Here is a 7,786-nt window from a genome sequence, read left to right as displayed (position 1 = left end):
AGAAGCATTTCAAGTCAGCACAACAGCTGTTGCTACAAAAAAAAAAAAACCCAACAAAAAAAAACAACCCACCAAACAAACAAAAAAAAAACCCCAACACACAAAACCAACCACTCCTGTAGTGCCAAGCCTGGAACTTAATTTTTCTTCATCTTCTTCACAGCCACTTTGACATGTGACTTCATTTGCTTCCTTTCCTTATCACATTGTGATTCACTAGTTGACATGGTCATTTGGCCATGAAGAACCTCAGATCAAACTCCACAAGCTAGATTTTTCAAATTCCTTTCCGAAGGAAAAATAAAAAATAAATAAGAAATAGAAGAGCCAATAAAGCATTTCCAGGAAAGAATGCAAATAACATTGGAGTTTAGATCTGGGATTAGATTGCACCCCTGAAGCAGAAGTGATGATCACTGCAGAACTGCTAGGCCAGATGGCCCAAAACCTCTGAAGGACCATCCCCCATCAAATGAAAACCCCAACAAGACACAAAGGCTGTTTCTGCCATAGCAGAAATCAGTGTATAAGCATATCAAATACTTTCAAATGCTTTAGCCCAGAAACTCCTGGCAGAGTTTCTATTTAAAACAGCTCCAGTTGTACTTACAAACCTTATGAAATTCATCCTAAAGTTATTTATGGCTGGAAGCCAGTCTCCCTAATTCAGGTGTCTAGCTTATACCTCAACCCCAGGCAAAAACCAAACAGCTCCCAAGTCATATAAGGAAGAAAGCCAGGCATCGAGCACAAGGAGGTGACTCGAGAAGCCTCCAGGGACAGAGATGGCGTGTCTAAATTCAGGTGTCTCCATTAGCTCAGCTGCAGCTCACTGGGGAGCTGCCACCAAAAGGCCAACTCTGCCATCACCACCTCTTCCCAGACATGAGCACCGGTGCCCATCTCACCCTCCACGAGCCAAGCAAGTACATAACACCACAAAACAGGCTGAGACTCCATCATCCAGTGAACTCACTGGAGGCTAGGACCAAAGCCACTGCCACCACAAAGAAAGCAGGAGAAGATCATGCCAAGCAAAGGAGTTTCGATGACACCTCACTGTATTAACGGTCCAGCAGTAACACAAAACCACATACTTGTGGGACTTCATCTAGGAGGACAGCTTGGCCCAACACCTAATAATTTCACTGTCTACGCTAGTTAAATCAATCCCAACCCAGATATGCCTTTAAAGCTGTGTTATGTGACAATTATTTTGACTTTTTGGCCAACATAGTAATAACTATTTCTCAAAGTTAGTATATCAGGTTTCTTTTCTAACAGTAGTAATGATTCAATGCTGAATCACATCCAGAAACAGAGTTAGGACTTTCACATGAGCTGGTGCAAAAAAAATGTGCCAACACACCCAGTACTGACAAAAAAATAAAGCAAGTCTTATAATCCTCATGCCCTTCGAAGATCACCCCAGATGTTTTGTACCACAAATGCAAAACACTGTTGAAATGAAGTTCCTCTTCTCAGTGTAACACAATGGAAGTTTTACAGCTAAATATCCAACTGGAAGGTAGCACACTGTAATTTAGAGTCATACAGCTTTCCTTTTTGTTGGAAAACAAAAAATATTTAGCACTATTTATTCATAAACACTACATTTGCAACTGCTTGCAGAAGCTCACAACATCAGGAACCAAATAACCTGTTTTAATGTAGCTTGCTCACTACACTTCCTTAAAATTAGATATTCTCTTGGATCAACAGTGTTCAGGTAGGTGAAAAACAGCAAAACCAAAACACTTTTCCTGAGGTAATTTGGATATTATGTTAGGTGTGTTGAGAACACCTTTGACTAGCAGAAACATTTCTATTCAACTGGGTCTGGAAGCATATGCTGTTTTTCATTAGGTTACTGAAACTGGAAAGCCCATTGAAAAAAACGATAGTAAAGAGTTATATTAGTCCTGTTAAGCAAAAGGTTGGGTTTTTTATTTGTTTGGTTTTTAAAAAAACTTTAGGGGAAAGAAAAAGCAATCTCCTCCAGAAGTGAATGAAGAAACTCTAAAGAGAACGAGTGGTAGGTACAAGAAACAGCTGGAATGTATCTGGTTCTTACAACACAATAAAAACCCAAGTGTTTTCCAAAGCTCTGCAAGGTCACCATCTAATGTATTACACTCAAGAGCTCATTAAAAACTTTAAAATTTGGATTTAAAAAAGTGTTTAACAAATAAAAGGTGCTAAAAGGGAGTCCACAGTAATGGGGGGGGTGGGGTTGGGGGGGGAAGGAGAGAAGCATGCTGAATATGGAAATCACCATCTCACCTTCTCCCCGAACTATGGGAGGAAACTAATACATCACCTCACAAAACTGAAGGAAGGATCAGGCCACAGATCAAAAAACAAACAAACAAGATAGGAGGAAAAGAACAAAAGTAACACCATGACTAACTGTAGCTGGTAACCATAAAATAAAGAACAGAAGAAAAGTCCAGAATTGTTTGGAGATCCCCTTTAAGCTGCAATGTGTTTCCTCAGTATAGAAGACATATCCATTTCTATAGTCAACAAGTTAATTCTTCCTCTTAAAGTGCCTGCAGATGCTGCTTTCATGCAGAATTTTAAAACAACGCTCACAACTACAAAGAGAAACTGTCCACAAAGGAAATGACACTGTGAACTCAGCTCAAAGCTATGCATGCCCATCGCACAGGGCTGCATGAAGACAGATTGAGCATCTTTGAGAAATCCAAACATAGACTTAACTTGAAAATATATAAACCCATCTTGCAGAAACCAGGAAACAGCTTTTTACCCTCAAGCAAAAATCAGTCCCATTTTTCTCCCAAACACATCACCAAATGCACAGCAGATAAATTCCCTAAGGTCTGGCAGGAAGGTGACAAGGTAACAGAGAGAATAATGTTCAGTCAGATAAAGCAGCTATTACCACCACCTCCTCCCTCCAAATCATTATTGCTAGTGATATTTGCCATAGCACTTTCATAGTCTGCAGAGAGCAAAGAACATAATTTCTAGGATTTACAAATCCCCCAGTATTTACTTGCCAGCATGAATATTTATGTGCCCATTCATATTTATATATTAATTGGATACACTTAGATTTACTCCATGCAAGGGCTGAATGCCAAGAATCTACAGACAGTAACGAAATATTGATGCACCCACCTAAAGCAGGGTTAAATACATCCCTTATGTAACTGTGAGCCAGGACTCCAGCAGCAGCGCTGTAAGAAGTTCTCCAGAAACCAGCCCACCCAGGTTTTATGACTTGACAGAATTACCCAGTACTAGACATGATTTAGGCAATACAATATATAGATTTTGCCTTTTCGTTCACACATCTTTCATTCTGACACAATCCAGCACACAAACTGACTATTTCTACACTATCCAGGAATACATTACCCAGACCTGGGAAAAATCTTTTTCTAATTATTAGTTCAACAGAAGTAAAGGTACCTATGAGAAGAGGATTTGAACTTTAAGATGAGCCTTCCATCTCTACAGTTACACCTTCCATCTGCCATACCAGACTGTATGCATTAGATTCATGCTTGGGGGAAAAGCAAAACCAAATAATCATGGAGGTAAGATCTCTATGCAAATACAGGGAAAACACTGCTGCTAGACCTCTTGCTGCATTTGCAGAAGCCATAAAAATATACAGTAGAAATGCAGATTTCAAACAGTTTCAACAAACAGAAACATTTGGTGACCACATGTCAGAGACCATTTACTGGGTTTGATTGCTGTACTATTAGTCCAAACCAAAAGATTTCAGTAAGTAGTCCTGGCTCTCAAGTTTTATCCTCAGACTTACTCTTTATACCAAGCTACCCTGCAAATCCGCTTTCTTAATCTTCCAAGCAGGCAGGTGTGTGCGTGTGTCTGTGTGTGTATACACACATTTGCTTTTTCTGGAAACAGACAAAGCCAAAAGCCCCCAAATATTTTTCCAGCATCCAAAATGTAACGAACTTTCAAATCACAAAGAAAGGCAATTTTGGACTCCAAAAAGCAAACTGTAATGTAATAATAAATGAAGTTGTAAGTACATACAACAGCATTCAGAAAAAAAAATTAGGCTATTGCACTACCTTTTAATGGCCATGGCAGATACGAGCAATGGAAGTACCTTTAGTTGCCCTATAGCCATCCTGGGCTCTCTTCCTCTAATGTTGCCTATCAAAACCGATGCAAACTTTATCTTGCTGCAGAAGCCTCTCTCCATCACCACTGGGTAGTGTTAGCATTAGAAAGGATCTCTCCTGTTGCATGCAGAGTCTGCACGAGGAACGGTCGCAGGGCTACAGGAAGATCCTGCTTATGACAGAGATTGCTGCCCTCAATGACAATATAAAATGAAGTTGGCAGCTTTCAGAACATCTGACTTTAACAACACTAAATCAGTTACTAGGGGAAGAAATTCAGCTCCTGAGAGGCCCTGTAATCACTTGCGATGTTAAGAATTACTTGGCCCAACACCTATTTTTCACTTCAATGCATTTGTCAAGGTTGCTCCTTGTGTTCTCCTACAGCTCTACTGCTTCACTCCAACAATTCATTCAGGCACACGCTCAATGCCTGCCCTCCCACAGACAGGATCTGTGCATTCAACTACTTTGGGGGAAAATAAATAAATAAATAAAATATTCAAGCGTTATTTGCCTCCGGGCACTCTAACTAAAGATTTACAGACTTTGTGGGTCAGGTTTCAAGTTGCTTTAGCAAACAACTTCAAACCATAAGATATTTACCTGAGGATTAGGGTTCATCTAAAACACAGAGCACGCATCAGAAGCGGGGAGGTTTTATAAGAAAACAGCACACGCTCTTCCTCCATCTTGAACCCTTCACCATCACCCCTAAAATGGGGGGAGAGGGACCACGTCTCCCCTTTTTTCATGAGGACGAACTTTGTGGTGGACTGCAGAGAGGAAGAGGCAGACTGCCCTCCCACATCTTGAAGCAGGAAAGCAGACTCTGCAGTCTGGGATATTTAATAGCTGGAGGAAGAATGCTTTGGTTTTGAGGAACAGCTTTTGGCTTGCTGAAGTTATAATATGGAACAGAACACAGTAGAATCATTTTAACCCAGCTATTTCTAGCTTTGGCAAACACAGCTCCACCTTAGAGAAACTATTTCCAAGTTGTGCTGTTTCAGTGTTTTATACTAGTCTCGGCACACACCATCTGCCCAGCTGAGGTGCTAAGCAAGGGCTGAGCTGCACGTGAGTTTGATCAGCACCAGTTGTTACAGGGAGAGTTCAGGAGACACTGTAAGTCCCAGATGGAAGAACTCAACACCACTAACCAGTGCTGGGCTTTGGATAAGGGACACCTGAAAGAGTCCAAGTTTTGCACAGGAAGTGACTGTCCCCAAAAGAAACAGATGTCCTCAACAGCCAGCTCTCCCAGAGTGACTAACCATCTCCCAGAGCTACAGTAACCAATACCAAGACAAGCAACACCTCTCACCACCCAGTTCACTACGGCACACAAAACCTATTTTAAAAGAGGTTGGGGACGATCGTTGAAAAAGTCTTTGCACTCTAAAGACTACAGATCTGCCTTGCTTGCATTATCATAAAATATGCCTCAACATGAATCTGAATTACAGAACAAAGTCCTTCATTAACTAACACCAGATATCAGATGCAATTTTTGTGTTACTACTTTTAATCAAGTTGTTGTTGGTTGTTTTTTTATAGCATAAGAATTAGGATCAAATGTCCCAGCTCCCACCAGCCAGTGGCTGCTCGACAACATGGAGACTCCAGCTGAGAACAGGCAGAAAAGGGACTTGACCAGGACACAGTCTGCTCTGGCCAAAAACTTCAAGGACCAAGGCAGTGAAAACTTTGGATGTTTTGAAGTGGTTTCCCCCCCAAGATCTGACAAATATGGTTGCCCATTCCCGTTACAAAAAGTCCTCAGCTTCCAGGTTTGAGATCAGGTTTTCTGAGTTGTTTTTAAAATCTCAGTCTCTAAAAGGCTCTGTACTGAAATAGAGAAATACATTAACACAGATTTCATTAGCAAAGGGAAATACTAACAGTTTACAGCTTGTTCTTTCAAATCTATAGTAGCTAGTGTCTGCATGCTTTCATCTTTCTCTAATGCTAGGGGAAGCTGGCATGCAAAACCTTACCAAAACATAAGAACTTCGAGTTCATAAATATTTGGGTATCTGCTTTATCTTCAAAACTAATTACTTAATCATTACGACTCACTGAGCTTCTCTCAGTAATATACCCACTGCTGCATTTCATAAAGATCCACAAAACTTTGGGACATGTCTCATTACTCTGAAAATAATTTTTTTTTCTTCTCATACCACATAAGAAATGGTTGGTCTTTGCTTTTTTATCCATCTGGATTTAAAGAGTAGAGAAACACAATGGACTCTGAAATGCAAACCTCATTTCATAGGGAAACAAATATTTACTTCTTCCTTCAACATGACAGAATGCTCAGCATCCTGTTTATCAATACCTTCAGGTTTTTAAGTTACGTGATTTAAAGTAAAAGGTTTCTCCAAAGGGTAAAAGTTTTACTTGAAAATGAGAACAGCTTTCACAGAGAAGAACAAAATATAGCCACACAAATTAGAATGGGAAGGGGGGAAGCTGAATATACGTATGTTATTTCCACTATATAAACAGTGTAGACTTTACACTAACATCGCTCTGCTGGTGCTCCCATGTGCTGGCGGCAGGCAAAGAGGGAGCCTCTTGTTGGAAGGGCAGGATCAACTGATCAATGCTAATAATTAAATTTTTAAAAAAATCCCCCAAACCTTACCTCATCCCCAAAATTAAGAATTTCAAAGATGGCATGACATCACCATAATGAAACCCTTCAAAATAAGCTTTGTCAGTTTAAAGGAAGCAACGCAAGCACCACCTGTGTGAGAGAAGGATGCTCCAGCTACCTCAACTCACAGATGGCTCTTGCCAGACTGACACTTGGGGAAGTCAGGACTGCTTCAGTTACCTACATTCACGGATGGTACTTGCAAAACTGACACTTGTGGAAGTCATTTACGATACCCCTGCCTACGGTGCTCTCAGTTCAACATTCTCAATAGATTTTAAGCACTAGATGTCATCGTTTTACAGAGGAACAAAGAAGCCTGGAGTCTGGTCTTGACAAGCTGGCAAAGATGGGGGGCAACAAGTAACGAACACCCTTCTTTGGGTATTTACTCTTTTGAAAGTCACTGGGATAGCATTTTTGACACAGGACGTTTCACTTCACGTGAACGGGTGCAAAGAAATAAGATTCGTACGTCAAAACCCGTACGATGCAGCACTCACAGGCTCCTCTTCAGGAGCCACACCGCGACCTCACTAAGTGAGGCTACCCGGCATTGCTCCCCGTGCCGTCCCCACGCCGCTCCAGCGGGATCCCGGGATCCCAGCCCTGCCCGCGCTCCCACCGCCGGCTCAGGGTCGCAGCCCCCCGCCCGCACAGCCCCTGCCCCTGCCCCTGCCTTCTGCCTCACCCAACCACCTCAGAAACACAGGTATTCACACCGGGCGCGATGCGTCCTCAGACACTCATGTTTAAAAACAGAGAAGCAAATGAGTGTAATTTCAGGTTGCTCTCTGTCCCAAACTCTTTTGAGGCAGGAAGCAGAAGAGTGCCTTTAATTCCGACTGTCTCAGAGCAAGCGCTAAAGAAGCAATTTACAAGACGGCAAGAAATTACAAGCCTTAATTACAGGAGGGCAGCTCTACCAGCCTTTAATTTGGATTTCGGGGACGGGGGGCGCCGGCGATACCGCCGAGACAGATCTCTG

This window comes from Chaetura pelagica, unplaced genomic scaffold (assembly GCF_000747805.2).
Source record: "Chaetura pelagica isolate M959 unplaced genomic scaffold, ChaPel_1.0 scaffold106, whole genome shotgun sequence".
Lineage (NCBI taxonomy): Eukaryota > Metazoa > Chordata > Aves > Apodiformes > Apodidae > Chaetura > Chaetura pelagica.
This window is presented reverse-complemented; position numbering follows the sequence as displayed.